The sequence below is a fragment of the Taeniopygia guttata genome, chromosome 12, assembly GCF_048771995.1.
Source record: "Taeniopygia guttata chromosome 12, bTaeGut7.mat, whole genome shotgun sequence".
NCBI lineage: Eukaryota > Metazoa > Chordata > Aves > Passeriformes > Estrildidae > Taeniopygia > Taeniopygia guttata.
Window position 1 is genome coordinate 2,801,731 of NC_133037.1, and position 16,768 is coordinate 2,818,498.

A 16,768-nucleotide genomic window follows, 5' to 3' on the forward strand; every position below is an offset into this window, starting at 1 on the left:
GTGGGTTTAATGTGTGCCAAATCCTGATGTCCTTACTCAGTCAAACTGCCCAAACCTGCATTAATAATGCCAGGAGGATGTGATAAAAGCATTAAAATAAAATCCTTCCAGTAAGAAAGTGTAAACTACCTCCAGTGTAGCCCAGAAAGGTGTTTTGGCTCCAGAGCTGATGGGTTTTGCCCCAGGGGTGCTCTGACCCAAAGGGTTCTACTGGCAGGAGGGACAGCAGGGCATGGGAGTGGTGTTGGATGAAGGGCAGGAGAAAAATGAATCCTCCTTCCCTGACCATCTCTGCTCTCATCCCAGGCAAATTAAACAGCAGGAAAATACATGGAATCAAAACTTTCTTTCCAATAAACACTTTCAGAAGTGTATCTGAGGAGGTGATTTAGGAGCACAATGACACAGAAGTGTTTAATGAATCTAGACCTGTGCTGCTGCATTTGTATGGAGTTTGCAGCAATAAAGTAGGTTAAAAGACAAATTAATTGTGTGCTTCCTCTCCAAGAGAAAGAGACCAATGGTAGTTTCTATGGCAACTACTTGCAATTCATCCTATTAACTTTCTTATTGCAGGAACGATCAATAATGATACAGATCGCTTTAGGATAAAATATACATGAAGACTTTAAAAAAAATATATTGTTTGCTCTACTTTCAAATCAAATCTGATATGCTCTTGAAAAAGCAAAGACAATGTTAGAGAGAAGCACAACGTGGATTTGCCAGAAGGGGAAAAACCAGGTGAGTCAATTTGTACCAAAATCCATCTTAGCAACTCGAGTAAACTGCTCAGATTAATTATTTTCTGAAATGTTTTGACATTTGTGCTCGCTCTGATTGTGAAGGTTATACCTCATTTAAAGGTGTAAGTCTGTGTGCTGATATCTCTGCTCAAGCCACTCAAGTGCATTCACAGCCCCTCAAAGGGCTGGTAACTACTCCAAAAGGCTTTTGGAAGTGCACAGCTCTCGGGGAGCAGCGTGACTGATGCTTCACCCTCTCAAAGAGCTACCACAGAGCTCTATTGCATTTCATTTTTCAGATCCCTCCTGCCTCCTGTGGCCCCTGCAGCAATGATAGGCAGGCTCAGCCTCCCTGCTGATGGGTTTGGTCTGCAGGACGCTGTCAAATTCTCAATTTTTTCCCCAATCTGATTTTTGTAGTTTCCAGGAGCTACCAATACCCCGAGGTTTGCATCCCCTCCGTGGCATATCCTGACACTCCAGTGGCTTTAGGGGTACTGAGCCACCAGCAGAAAGCTCCTGAATCTGATTTATCAACAAATAAAAATATCATTAATCATCTTCAAACTTTGCCTTCATTTAGAGAAAGTGCTGGTGAGAAGGGAACGGAACTTCTGTGCTTACAAAAAAATGCAAAAACCAAAACCCCAGCCAAACCCTGAGTACTTTTGACTGTTCTTGCATAAAAGAGCAATAAAATAACCAATATGAGAATCAATCTGTAAGCTTGGGGGTTTTATAAAAAAAAGGATGAACAGCAATTCCCAGAGGATGCATTTAAAAGCTCTACAAACTCTCTACTTTGAGACTTGGATTTTCTTGCCTTTTTAGACTTTTCCCCTACTTTTAGCTTCTGAGAATCTTAAAGGAAAAACTGTCACAGTGTCTTTGTGAAGCACTCAGTGGAACAGGAATGCTCTTCCAACTCCAGCAAGGCTGTGCACACTCGGAGTCTTCATCCAAGCACTTCAGCTCTGTGATACACCCAGTCAAGGTGCTGTGAATCAAAATAATCTCATCATAAACTGGATTTGGGGCATTGCTGGAGCTCACCTCTAGTCAGGGGTGGCTCTGAGTGGTGGAAAAGTCTCTCCTCCAAGCCGAGCTTCCAAAGAAAGGCTCAGCAGTCTCTGCTGTCCGGTCCCAAGGCAGTTTATTGCAAGTTATCTCAAAGATTTTCTCCTGGAGCTGCTGTGGTTTGCTCACAGCTCAGGCAGAGGCACACACACACCCTGACATCCTCTCTGACTCCCGACTGCTTCTTCTCTCCCCCTCTGCCCAGGGCTGCTGCTGTCTTTTATATGGTACATTACGTGTTACATGGGTACAGTTTGTCCCCAATGCCTATTACCTATATTAAATGGTGCTTTTCTATCTTTTATATGGTACATTACATGTTACATGGGTACAGTTTGTCCCCAATGCCTATTACCTATATTAAATGGTGCTTTTCTATCTTTTATATGGTACATTACGTGTTACATGGTTACAGTTTTTCCCCAATGTCCATTACCTATATTAAATGGTGCCTTTCTACTCTAAACCAATCTGGGAGTGCCAACATCACCAAGAACATGGAGGTAAGGAAGGAGAAAGAGGGAGGACAGGGCAGGCCCAAATCCCTCCATCTTAAACCCTCTGACCCCCGTGTACAAAACCAAAACTCCCCTGTACAGCACTCAGAAATTCTTCCCTTTACTTTGTGACTACTTCTACTATAATATCTAAACTTTTGTGACTTCTTGTTCTTCCTGCAAGGTTGGTAAATCATTCCATGGCTCAAACCCAAAATCACAGCTGTTTCCAGCTGCCTGCCAGGGTCTTAAATGCTTCTGAGCTGGGCCTGGAACCTCCAAAAATGTCTGAGGGACATTTGGAGTTCCGACAGGGTGTGAAACCAATCAGTGAGGCTGCCCAGGGCTGGTTCTGTTGTTAGAGGATCCTGTGCAGTGTCCCTGTGATGGCTCTGTGTGGATCAGGTACAGGAAACACTTGGAGCTGCAGAACGGAGCCAGCAGAGGCTGGAGAAGAAATCAGGAGCTGGCACCAAAAGCCAGGGCAGCAGGATGGCATCAGCTGAGGTTCCTGCTGCTGGGTCAGGGCTGTGGCTGAGTGACACGAAAGGAGAGAGAGGAGCCCGAGCAGTGACTTGGAAAACAACTGAGCACGCTTTGATGTTTGCTGCCAGTGGCATTTGTCCCGTGGAGAGGAGCTTGCTCCTGAGCTCCATCCACCCCAGAGGCAGCCCAGGAGTCAGTAAACTTGCTCGAATTGAGATCACAAACATAAAAAGCCTCTCTGAAAATCCACGTGTAGACATTTCCTCCGGCAGGAGCTGCTGCCTGCACTTGCCATGTGTGAATTAGAGCAGCTCCAGGTGTGTGCACCTGGGTGAGAGAGGTGGGAGCCAGAGCTGGAGCCCATTTGTGAGGGTTTCTCATGATAAAACGCCCAGATGTGCTGAAGGATGGAGGGGTGAAGCCAGGCTTAAACCCCAAAACTATGACAGCAAGGGGAAAATAAAATGCCCTCTTGCCTCCTGTTTGAGATTTGCATTTTTGAATTCATTCCCTCTTGAATTATTGTGCTCTCACTCTATAAATTTGATGACCTCTGACCAGAAGAAATTAAGTTCAATGATTTTCTGGCTTGTTTGAATATGAGCCTCCCAGGGAGCTGAATGTCATGTAAGGCTGCAAATTTTGGCATGCTAACTTACACCTCCTCAAAACAGGTGGCTCTTCAAATGATTGTATTTTAAACTATTTCTGAAAAGCATAATGTATCCAGCAAATTACATAGCAGGTAAAAAGTCTTGGAATGAAGGTCATGCCTTGGCTGTAATTTATTCAATAGGAATATTTATTTTTCTTTTTGATCAATAGTAGTTGTGCCAATCCCTCTATTATCTTTAATTCATGTCACCATTTTTTTTGCAGTTAAGAATGTGAAGAATTGATTTTGAAGAATGTCCAAATTGAATATCCATGTAGTTCAAGCTGTGTGATGGCAGTGAAAACACAGCTCATGCTCAGTAGATGTCGAGTTACACCCACACTTTGTGATATTATCTCATTTTTATGCATCTTCTATTTTCTGTTTTATCTGAAGGTTTGGTGCCCTTCCTGCTGCTCCCACAGAAAATTCTGCAGCAACACCAGCACCTGGGATGCTCCCAATCTCCTCTGTACTTCCTTGAAGTTCCTTCTGTGTTTAAATAATGTCAGCTTCAATTGTGCTTGAGATGAAGGTAGAGGAAAACTGAGGGATTGAGTCTCTGCTCTCATGGTTAATGCACTCCCGTTTGGGATGAGGAGAGGTGTCAAGTTCAATTCTCTGCTTCAAATAAGGAGGATGGATTTGAACTTAAATCTCCTCTGTTCCCATGATTAACCCTGGGCAGCTGAAGGATGGCTTTATTTCTCCCTTTTCCCTTCTGGTTCTGCTCTGGTCAGGAGAACACTCAGATCCTACCGGGACAGGCTGGGATGTTTGGCCTGGAGAAGAGAAGGCTGCAGTGAGAATTTCTTGCAGCCTTTCAGGACCTGCAGGGGATAGAGAGGGACTTTTGGAAAGGGATGGAGTGTATGAAGTGGGAGCAGTTGCTTTAAACTGAAGAGGGCAGGGTTAGAGGGGATACCAGGAAGAAATTCCTCCCCGTGAGGGTGGGCAGCCCTGGCACGGGTGCCCAGAGCAGCTGGGGCTGCCCCTGGATCCCTGGCAGTGTCCCAGGCCAGGCTGGACATTGGGCTTGGAGCACCTGGGACAGTGGAAGTGTCCCTGCCATGGCAGGGGTGGCATGAGATGGGATTTAAGATCCCTCCCAACCAGAACTGTTCCGTAATTCTGGGATTCCACGATTTTCTATGAATGGTGTAAGGTCCCCTGCAGCCAGGGACCAAAGACAACACCTCCCAAAAAGCAAGAGTGGAGCTGTGGTTTATTCCCCAGGTTTATCTCCTGCTGCAGGTGCAGATGGTGCCAGTGGCACCAGGCTGGACCTGTGTGAGCTCTGCATCCCTCTCAGGGCATGGTCAGCCTTGGGCAGAGCCCTGGCCAGGTTCTTGTCCTGCCCAAGGTGTATCCTTTTAATAAATACCTTTTAATAAATCTAAGGCCCTTTTAAGGCCTTTTAGTAAATCCCTACTTTATTGTAAGTGTAGGCGAACCCAATGGGAAGAAATGATGATGTCTAAATCAATTCAGAAGGATGAATGATTTCTTTATTATAAATATGCTAAAATACATTAATATACTATATAAAAGGAGGATACTAAAACTACATACTACTTTCTCTGACTCTAACACAACTGGTGCCCCTCTCTGAGAGCCCAGCCCCAGGTGGGTTGGATTGGATTGGATTGGATTGGATTGGATTGGATTGGATTGGATTGGATTGGATTGGATTGGATTGGATTGAGTTGGATTGGGTTGGATTGGGTTGGATTGGCCATCAGCTCAAACAATCCTCACCAGAATCCAACCAAACAATCACCCCCAGGCAAACAATTCTCCAAACACATTCCACATAGGAAAAATAAGGAGTAGAAATAGAAATTGTTTTCTCTTTCATTTCTCTCTGTGCACCTCTATGAAAAATCCTGAGAGGGAGAGAAATGTGCTTGCCACACCTACTTTATTCCTTTAACTCTGCCCAGCCTCTGTTCCAGGCAGCCTCTCAAGGCATGGAATGAAAACAGCAAATCCTCAGGGGCCAGGGTGAGCAGCACACGGCGCTGTGCAGCTCGGGGTGGCAATGTTCCCACCTTACAAACATCATTTATATTCCCATTATCTCCCTTCTCTTCCCAGGAAATCTCTCCTGGGTCCCTGCACAGCCCCCTGAGCCCTGCCAACACCCCGTCCACTGCAGTGTCCCTCCCCAAGGGATGCTTTTCCATTTAGCCTGGAAGTTCCAGCAGCTTTTGGTGCTTCTCCCCTGCTGCTCTGCATCCTCACCGTGTGGAAAACACTGGCTGCTGTCCAGCTGCAGGGTCAAATAATTTCCCTTGATTCACAGAATTCACAGAATTCACAGGAAATAATTCCCCTTGATTTGGTGACAGGATCTTTGAGTGGTGCAGGGTTATCTGGGCAGGTAGTGAGTGGCTTTAGGAAGGTCCTGGGGATCGCACAGATTCACAAAATGACATTTTAATCACGCCTTGAGCAATTTGCTAATTGCATTCAACAGCACTTAGGAGAAAAACAGGAGCTGTCAGGGTTTTGTAGAGACAAGAAGAAAATTGGTTTTGGGGGCACCACTGATTATTACAAATACTGAGGTGTCATCCAGAAAAGGCACAGTGGAAAATCCTAGCAAAAGTCAGATTTTTAATTTTCTCTCCAACTTTTTTTGGAGTAAATTTGATCACAAGTTTATACTTTTTTTTCCCTTTTCCATGCAGAAGGTTTTTTTTCCCTATATTTAAGTATGTATAATGGATCTGCTAAAAACCATCAGAGACCATTAAGCCAGAGAAGCATGAAATCAAGTAGAAATTATTATTTTAATTCTATGCACTTGTGCATAACAGTATGAACATGGTGCCAAATAAACATTCGTCAGAACTTCAGCTAGTACTCAAGGCAGTAACCTGATTTTCAGTTTGGAAGCAAGGAATACACCCCTGCACACATTTCAAGAGATTTAGGTGGAAAGCCTAAATGTGGAATTTATCTGGAATTTTATCTGGAAGCAGGGAATACACCCCTGCACACATTTCAGGAGATTTAGGTGCAAAACCCAGCTTGTGTATATTCTGACAGCAAAGGAAAATGTCAATTACTCAAAAGCCACTTTATTATTAAAGAAACTCTTCAAATGGCAACACTGGGCCTTGACAGACAAGGACCCATCTGTGAACTTTGCCAATCATGTGTGGATACAGAAACATCAGCTGAGAGCTCATTAACTTTGCATGGTGCTGTTTCATGCTGAGCAGGTTTAGGGTTTGCATCTCCCAGGTCATTCCTAAAGGGAATTTCCTGCTTGCCTGGGTGCAGCTTGTGGCAGGGATCCCTGGTGTGTTCCAGGCACAGGAAAATAATGATTATTAAAATAATGTGATTTGTTCTGCCTGGCATTGATCCTGTAGGTGTGGCAAAGGTGCACTATAAGGCCATTTGAATGTTTATTTAGCTGGTGATGGACAACTGGACAAAAAGAAGGATTCTGTCCACCTAAACATATCAAAACCTGATGTTTTGTTTTGGAGGCGTGGATGTCATCCTCCTAGAAAGTATAATGTTTCTCCTCTGCACCAGGACCAGTTCTGGACCCCAACTTGCTGTAGCTGCACATTATAGGAGAGTCTGGTGAAAATTTTGGATCATTTTTTCAATCAGCAGTCGTGACTTACCATTCTCTGATTCTTCAGCTAATTCAGATGTCATGTTCAGGGCTCAGGCACAGAACCTTGTGCCATCTGCCTTCCAGCAGTGCTGCTGTGCAGGCTCCACGCTGAAAATGTGTTCAGGAAACCTTTCCATTGCTCAGGAAACCTTTCTGTGTGCTCAAGGCTGAGCCACATGAAAATAACCTCATTTGCCAGAGCCTGGAGAAGACACAGGGGTAGTGGCTGCAGGTCAGCTCTGCTTTCTTATTTCTGTGGGCTCGTCTTGAGAAAGGGCCTTGTTTCACTTCTCCAGAGTGAAAATAGAAAAAAGAAAAGGTTGCTCACAACTTGGATTCACTTGAAAGGCTCATAAATATGGATGTTTGTGGCAGTGATCATATGATGGGGAAGGAGCAAAATATACTTGACTTTATAATCATGTGAAGACTTGAGGTCTTGTATTCAGTGTCGTAGTGAGAAAGAAAAACCTGCTAAACCCTCTCCTCATTCCTTCACCATAAATCTGTTCTCTTAACTTGCCAATACCAAAAAAACTTCCTAGCAATACTCCTGAACTCGTGCTGAGCTAAGAAGTGAGGGGGTTCTTCCCTTCTCCTTCACAGGGACCCAGGAGGAGCAGTTTACTTACAGCATGAACACCCCAGTGATTTTCAAGCTACAGCAGCTTTTTTTCACCAACAGCTGTCTCAATTATCCTTAAAATGCTCAGATGTGATCTGGAAAATGAGTCCTTGCCTCCAAACAGAAGTTTGCTGCACACTGAGCTAAGAATAGGTGAACTTGTCTGGATGCTTCCTTAGGCCTGTCACATCGTGTTTGCCAGACACATTCATGAGCAGCAATCCTCACAGAGAAAATGGAATATATTAATCACAAGCAGTCTGTTTTAAGTGCTGCTGCCTCGTCTCCCTAGCCCACCCTGCCACTCTTGCCTCCCTTTTTGGAGCAGCTTCCAGGGAAAGATGAATTTCCTGGTGAAAACTCCTGGGCTGTAAGCAGAGCTGATTTAGCACTTTGGTGGCTGAGGCTGAAGTGCTGATGGGGCAGGACATGCCAGGCTGTGAGTGCACTCTGCTCCCTGTCCAGGCAGCACAGGGGTTCCCCTGGAGGGCTTCAGGGAGATGTCCCCCAGCCCTGCTGGCTTCAGGGCTGATACTGCCACCTTTACACTCCATTTATTCATTTTACAAACATTTTTTTACAGGGAGGGAACTATGGTGCTTCTAGAAAGATAAGCAGAATAACGCTCTGTGAACAAGCTGATTTATTCATTTATCTGTTACAGTGTTTGAAAGCTGTCACAGCTCAGGGAGAAGAAAAGGGACCCATCCTTTTTGGACAGGGATTGAAACCCAGGGGAAAAGGGGCATTCCCCAAGGGTCTTTATGGAACCTGCTGAGGACAGTCTAATATGGGTGCCCTGAAGCCCAAATTGGCACTTGAGGCACACAGAAATCTCCCTTCACTTGTCTCATTTAAGAGGGCTCAGAGGGTGATTCCTGGGGGTGTCAGCAACCCACTCACAGCTACAATCAAATTCCACAGACAAAAGGTGGGAAAAGAGCAGGGCACCAAAACTCAGCTTTATGGAGTAGGAAAGCACCTAGCAGGAGCAACTGAAAAGGAGAAAGTCCCTGTAAGTGTTCTGTGACTCTCAAGTGTGATCTTCATGAGCATCCAAAGAGCAGCAGCTGGCCTATAGCCTTGCCTTCCTTCCCAGATAAATAATGACTTAGCAGATGACTCATTAAAATTGAAAGTTGACTATTGCAGCACCTCTTCTCCTTTGTTTCCAGGTTGGTTTAATGGTCTGGCTTAACCCTCAGACTAGAACTGCACTGGGCCATCCCCCTTGAGTGAGAAGTGAAGAAAAACTCCTGTAGTTCCAGTGTAAAATGTAAAGTAAAGCAGCTCAGCCCTCATGCTGCCCTGCAGCATGGAAATAAGTGGCTGTAAGGAAAGGATGAAACAATATTTCCCTGTTTCCCCTACTTTTCTGGTTTCTTGATGTTGTCTGTGCTGCCCTTTGCTCTCTCATGTCCTTCCCTGGCTCTGGGAAGGAGGAGGATCCCTGGAATACTAAAGAGCTGCAGGCAGCTAATGAATAACAAAATGGAGAGCACAGCTTCCCAGACTCTGTGGTTTCACAAAAAGCCTTACAGGAGTTCAGGGCACCTGAAATGCCCAAAATTTCCATGTGGGGAAAGAAGCATCTCTCTTCCCACTGCGTGAGAAGGGGCTGTGAGCTCAGGAGGGTCTCTTGGTGGTGTTAGAGTGGTGACATTCCCAAAGTGACATCTTTCAGCTCTGCTCTTGCACTTTTAAGGCCACTTGGGTCTTTTAGGACAGTTCCATCCTGTGGTTGAGTTTCCTGACCTGAACTCTGCTCTCTGAAATACCAAACAAGAATAGCATCAACGTACCCCACATTATTGTCTTTATGGGGAGCTTGCTGATCTGTTTAGCTGATTGCCATCAATGAGATTTGCTTCAGAGCAGTGAACCTGCAAAATTCACCCCTTAAACTCATAGTCTAAGTCAAATACAAGCCATACAAGAGAGGATCAGATACGTGATTGTCATCTGAAACACCAGCTGGCAAAGTGAACAGGGATTAGGAGTTGGATCTTTAAAAATGCGTCATAATTTGGAGCATAATAAGGAAGAATTATGTCAAAAGCTGATTTGGAACAAGATAAGGAAAGAAATGTGCAATGATTCCTTTTATTATTTTATGGTCAGACTCTGTATTTGTTTTTTAGCACCATTCTCCTAAAAAACAGGTGATTGCTGCTGCATTGAAATCTTTCTGCTCCTCAGACAAGGGTCGACACTGCAGGTGCTCTCTGAGACCCCCTTGTCCCTGTGGTGGGCAGGAGATCAGCCCCCTTTGCTCACCAGAGACAGTTTTTAGCAAAAAATGAGTGTTTGGCTGTTCAGCTGAGACCACAGAGATTTCAAAAGAACCAGTGCTCAAGCCAGAGAGGAGAATTTCTGTAGATAAGCCCAAAATACAGAAGAAAGCAGCTGTGTGGATTAATTGAATTCCTTTTACATAGGAGTAGATATCTCCTGTGGTTTTGGTTGGACAATCCCAGTTAAACCCAGTTAAACCACCTGCAGGTCAGTCCTCAAAAACAACACACATGCAGCACGACCAGAGCCCCTGCATCCTTGCTGGAAGTAGGAAAGAGGAATAGTCTGCAATTATTTAAGTCTCTTACCAAGCAGGGAGCTGTTTCCTTGGAGCACATTCATTCCTTGGCCTCTGGAATACCCTGGCATCAGACCCTCAGTCTGCACACAAATCAATTTTTTTAATAATTTTTATAATTTTTAATAATTATTTTATAATTGAAATAATGGATTGGTTTGGGTGGAAGGGACCTGCAAGCTCATTTCATTCCCTCTTGTCCTTGCCCATGCCCATTCCATGCCCTGGCATGGGCAAGGACAGCTTCCCCCAGCCCAGGCTGCTCAGATTTGCATTTAATCCCTCAGGTACAGAGCTTTGGGCTGGTCACAGCAATACAGAATAATGCAGCAAAATATTCTGTCCTTCAGTTCTTCCAGGAAATATCAGCATGGTTTGGGAAAAGAACTGAATAAATGAGTGTTGGCGTGCCTGGAACGTGTTATCTCCCCAGCATGGTTTGCTGCCCCTTACAGAAGATGGCAGAGACAAGAGGAAAAAGCAAAGGAATCGAGAATGTCAAAGTCTCTAATTAATTTGGAGCTTTTTGTTCTGTTTCCAACAATAGAAACAGCCTCCAGTTCCTCCTGGGTTGCCATGGATTAGGAATATTTCAGTGCTGGTTCCCAAATCCTGGTGCTTATTAACACTCAATGTTCCTCCCTGCTGGCTGCCTTCCACCTCCTCTGGCCCTCTGCAAAAAGGAAAGGAAAAAGGAAGGGAAAAAAGGAAAAGAAAAAAAAAAGGAAAAAGGAAAAAGGAAAGGAAAAAGGAAAAAAAAAAAAGAAAATGAAAAAATGAAAAAAAAAAGGAAAGGAAAGGAAAAAGGAAAACAAAAAAGGAAAGGAAAGAGGAAGGAAAAAGGAAAAAGGAAAAAGGAAAAAGGAAAAAGGAAAAAGGAAAAAGGAAAAAGGAAAAAGGAAAAAGGAAAAAGGAAAAAGGAAAAAGGAAAAAGGAAAAACTGGCTGGGGCAAACCAGAGGAGGAGATGTTTGGGGTGGTTGCAGGAGTTAAGATCTTCTGGGCTGCCTTCAAACCTCATTTTAGCCTTAATGTAACAGAGACATCAAAGTGAAGTATTGATTAAACTGCTGGAGCAGGAAGCTCAGTTTGGAGGCTCAGCCCTGAGGATTTCTCCCAGCAAACAAGCAGCCCCTGGCAGCAGCTGCCCCTGACATTCCCAAGCTCTGCTGCTGCAGGAATCTCCTGGGCCAGCTGGGGCAGGCTGCTGGCCCTGCTCTGTGCTACCACCTTCATTACACCCAGTGTCTGAGGGGTTTTAGATGTTAAAGATTATTTTTCTTTCCTTCCTGCTGCTTCTTTTATCTGTTCCACGCCGCTGGCACCAGCTCTGCTCCGTTTCCAAATGCCTTTCCCCTGGATAATTCAGATTGCAATCTCTTTTGCAGGTTATTTTCGTTGTGACCTCTGAATTTCCTGAATTTCTTGACACTATTTTTGTTGGCATGTTAGAAAGAATAAAGCAATAGAAAAAACAACAGAGAATGATGCCAAAATGACATTTATTTATCGGACTTCTTCAGCCCCTTGTGCTCTTTGCAGACCAAACCCAAATTATTCCCACTTGATGCCTTTTCCCCATGCCAGTTTTTCTATTTGACTTTCCTTGCTGTGACCTTGGAATTGCTCAGCAGGCACTGCTTAGAACAGTAGCCAGAGCAACAAAAACCTCTTCTGCCTATTGGAAGAGAGCTAAAATTGCTGCAAAATCACATTGTGGATTTCAAGTATTTACTTGGGTTTAACAATTCTTATAATTTATGTTAAAATGCAGGAGGGAGCTGAGAGGTTCTGCATTTTTCCTTTATAAAACATGGAATCTCCAGTTTATTAGAATCTTGGAATGGTTTGGGTTGGAAGGGATTTTAAACCCATCATCATTCTATCACCATCCCCTGATAGAAATCCCAGACCCACATACTAAAGCAGCACAGAACCTGAAAAATATAAAAACTAAACCTGAAGCATCACTGAAAGAACAAATTCCAGTGTGGTCCTTTGCTGCAGTGCTCAGCTCAGCAGGATTTGCCTTCACCAGGACTTTTTAAATGATATAATCTAAAGCCATCTGAGTAGATAACAGGGGTGATTGATTGCTGTGTTATTACTAATAATACTTTAGGTAAAATTGTACCTTTTTTTTTTTTAATCTCCACTATGTCCTTCTGTGCTCCTGTTAATAAATTTTAAATCCATCTTTAGATTTCATGGAGAATTTTAAATTGGTTCCAAAGTACAATTTATTGGACAAAATTGAATCTATGGTGATTTTTCAGGTATAATGTAACACTCTAAAAATTGTTGAACATTATAACAGGGCTGTGCTGCAAGAAAACTTATTTAGAACATAAAAAACCAGCACAATCTCTGTGAATATTGGCTACATTAATACCTAATTTAATTAGTTCATTAGTAATATAAACGTATTTGTGCCTTTAATTTTTCCCTAGTAGTATTATGAAAGCTGCATCCTTATCTTACTCAGTTTTTATAATTTAATATGGATTTATTCCTAAGCATTCCTTCCATGATAACTGATAACTAATTTCAAATTCTGCCTGAAAGAGGCACATAAACAGACATTAAAACCCACAGCTAACATTGTGAGGTGGCAGTGAAAATTTAATGGTGGAGACATAAATTCAGCCTAATTTTATTGCAATTCTTCAGGAATCCTTTTTTCTAAACATTGCATCAATTTCCAAATCCATTTGTTATCCATTATATCAGAGGATAATGAAACCATTTAATACACTATAGTCTGTCATATATACTTCTCTTGGTGTTTCATTTTCATTTAGCTTACTTAGGAGACACTTAACTGATTGTCATTCTTAAATTTAATAGGCAAAATCTATCTTTATCTTGTTCTTTTCTGTAGATTAATATTAATCTTATTCCGTGATAAGTTTCTACCATTAAGACAAAAAGGATTTCTTGGGAAAAAACCCAACTCTTGGCTGGCAGAATTATCTAGACCGTGTGCTAGGGATGAAAAATAATAAATTCTCCAGCTCTGTGGGATGGGGCAGACTGGGGAGAAGACAAAATGAGATGGTCAAAATTAGCCAAAAAATGGGGATATCCAAACCACCCTAAGGCTGAGTTAAGACAATATCTGATAGAAAATAAAATACACCAAGATAATAAATGGGAGAAATTGTGGATGTCCCATGCCTGGAAGTTTTGTGTGAGACCAGGAAAAGAGAAAAGGACCAGAAAATAATGGAATTGTTATCCAGCTTTGTGTTTAGGAATCTTTGCAAATACAGGGTGTTGCTATAGGACACGTGAAAGCACGATGCGAGCCGCTGCTATTGCAAAGGTGAAAGAGAACACATTTATTTTCTGACTCCAGCATTTATACTTTTCCAAAGGTGACAGTGGATTGGAGGATGAATGTGCCACCTCTCCAATGACATTGGACAAACTACTACTACATCAAGTTTCTCCACCCCTATGAAGGAATGGTAAACAATAGATTGCTTACAGAAAGTTGTTTGAGAAAGTTCTCTACAAGAATGTAAACTCAGAAGGCTTTAGAAAATCCTAAGAATCAGGGCAACAATAGGGGTTGACCCCCAGTGCACCCCCAATATCTTGGAGAGCTTTGGCCAAGGAAAAGGGAAAATATCACAAAGTGAGGCTTTGCCCCTGTCCTCCCCCACCTCTTCACCGTGGAAGAACCACCCAGAGCTGCACTTTGATGATATCAACTACTCTAAGATGTTTTTTTTGTGGGAATCCAGAGCTTCCCTCTGGCTGCCCTGGCAGCTCTGGGACCCTGGCAGGGGTCAGGAACCCCCCTGGACAGAGCCCCCAGAGACACTGGCTGTGATCTCTGTCCATGGAAAAGAGTTTTCAATCTTACAGGATGAATTACCAGCTCTGAGTGTTTGATATAAGTAATAATAAAGTGTGGCACAGGTGCAAAAGTAAAATTTTAGGATTCTAGATTAGGAGCTCAAAGGGGACAAGATGGAGGAAATTGGGTGTGTCTTGTCCTTTTTCTCCTCCTTCATGCCCTCCATGTTTCACTGTGGTGTTGGCATTTTTCTGTTGGTTCAGGCTGGGGACACACTGTCCAACGTAGGTGACAGATATTGGCACGTTATTGTAAATCCAGCACAGGTAGTTTCTGGTATTTAATGTTTGTACCATCCCACTGAGGGCAGAGCCCCACACGCTGCCCTGCAGGACAGAGCTGCGGCAGGGCAGCAGAACATGTTAGAGATAAACAGAATAAACAACCTTGAAACAGCACAGAGGAATTATGGCTTCTGCTTTGGCAACGGGGCACAAAGACAGAGACTTTCTACAATCTTGGAATCGTCAATACCTCAGATTCCAACAGTTTTTAAAGCTTCAGGAGAGTCCAGGGAAGATTTGTGTGGAATGACCACATCCCAACCCTGACTGCCAAGGCTCGAGCAGCTCGGGGTAAGGGCTGAGCTGAAACTCTTGGTGCCACTTCAAGAGGTTTGGGAATACCAGAGAGGGACCCAGGGATGAGTGGAATGTCCCCTTGCATTGTCACACCTTGCCAGGAGACATGGAGAATAAACACGGGGTTTGCCCTCAACCCTGCCTCATGTGTCCTTTTATTTCTTTATTTCTGTTTTGTTTTCTCTTCCTCTTTACCTTCTGTTTAGTAAAAACCTGGTTTAATCATCCAAAACTGCAACACTGCTGTGAGCCTGTGACCAAGGAGAGGTCAAAGCAAAGCCCAACCAGCCCAGTGCTCCCCAAATTTGCCAAATTTTGCAGTGCGTGACAAGAGAGAGCTGCGCTTCAGCTCCTCCAGCTGCCTTTGTGAATTTTTAAGTGAGTTTGAGAGCAGTGGGGCAGTGCCAGGAGGCTGGGAAAAGCAAATGTTGTTCCAGTATTTAAAAGATTGAGATGTGATGACCCTGGTAATTTCAGGTTTGTCAGATTGATACTGGGCCTGCAATGGCTGCTGGAGAATTTGATTAATAAAGGATTAATGGTAGAAGCCTAATTAATGCCAATCAATGTGGACTTAGGGAAAGCAGGTCTTGTCAAAATTGCTTTTTTTTCTTGAATGAGATTACAAATTTTGTTGATAACCATGGTAATGTCCTGTAACAGCCTTCTATAAAACATCTGACTTGGTACTGCATGACTGATTAAAAACCAGAGAGATACAAAACAAACAGATCACATTAAATGGGGCCAAAACTGGCTGACAGGGCTCAAAATAACTCTAAGTGACCTTTACCAGCCTTGTAATTCTTTTGCTGATGGACTCCATGAATTTCTCATTGTTATTTTGGCTGTTGTATTTATGATTTCAAAGGAAAAAAAAAGAAGCTGATTTATTGTGACTGTAAATCCTTTAGTCTTTTCTGCAAGCTGATGCCAGGTCTTGCAGGAAGAGTGGGTTGTGAGCATTCTAACTTCATTTTGGCCAGAGGAAGAACCATAAATAGAAATACATGGCCCTTAAAATGGAAAAGTTTGGATCATCAGGAAAGAAATCATTCAAGTTTCAATCCCTCCCTGTGAACATTTACCACAAGTAGCAGAAGAGCATTTTTCTAGTTTAGCAGTGGAGAGGAGCTGAAATCGCTCCAGAAATATTGTCAGTGCTTAAAGTGATTAAATGTTGGGCAGTGGGCTGTGGCTGATTCTCTGCCAAACTCAGCCTCCAAGTTTTCCAAGTTTTCCTGGGTTCCCTAAAGAATTAATTCAGAAATAATTAATGTGAGCCTGCACTGGGCAAAGCACTGGAAATGCCTTCCAGCCTTTCCACCTGGCTGGAATCAGGCTGCAGGAGAAAATCCACCCCAATTAGAGAGGCCAGATTTGTGTTGTGTCGTGGTTATTGCTGCCAGGGGGGCTTTGGGATGCTGGGGTTGCATTTGCTGTGTTGGTATTTGCTGTTCTCATCAGCAGGTTTGAGGTCTTGGACCTTCAAGATTTAGGTTGGGTGGCAAACAACAGAGCCAGAGCATCTGAACCATCTTCTCCTTTCCTCCAAAAGATTAATTATTAGCCTGCATTAAAAAAAAAAAAAAAAAAAAAAAAAAAAAAAAAAAAAAAGGGAAAAAGAGAAGGAGGAAAAAAAGCATCAAATGCAGAGTTGTCTTTATAAATATCTCCTGAGCCTGAGATAAAAGGGATAAGGCTGGTAGGACACCTGAGGTGTAGCCCAATTAACCAATACTTTTATGTTCAGATGTTCTAATACAACATTTCTTCAGTATTTTAATAAACCTTAGCCATATGTTTGAGGTGGTTATTGCAAGGAGATTAAAGCTGAGGTCCTTAAAACCTCCAACAATCTTTTCCTTTTTATTAGACAGTATTGTGTTCTAATAATATTAAAACCTTTTAATTCAGTGAAATAAATTCTCTCAGAAATTAATACAAGAGAACTGTCATTTATCCTTTACCTGCAAGAGAGGAAATTAAAATTGACTTTCCAGA

At 43.0% G+C, this 16,768-nt stretch overlaps 1 long non-coding RNA gene across 1 annotated transcript in view; it reads left to right on the top strand.

Moving 5' to 3' along the window:
* The first annotated feature begins 516 nt into the window (after positions 1-516).
* Positions 517-16,768, top strand: part of LOC121470650 (uncharacterized) — a 34,293-nt gene continuing 18,041 nt past the window's right edge. Inside the window, exon 1 of the long non-coding RNA XR_012058019.1 lies at positions 517-744. This is a non-coding gene — a long non-coding RNA (uncharacterized lncRNA). The remainder of the gene's footprint in view (positions 745-16,768) is intronic.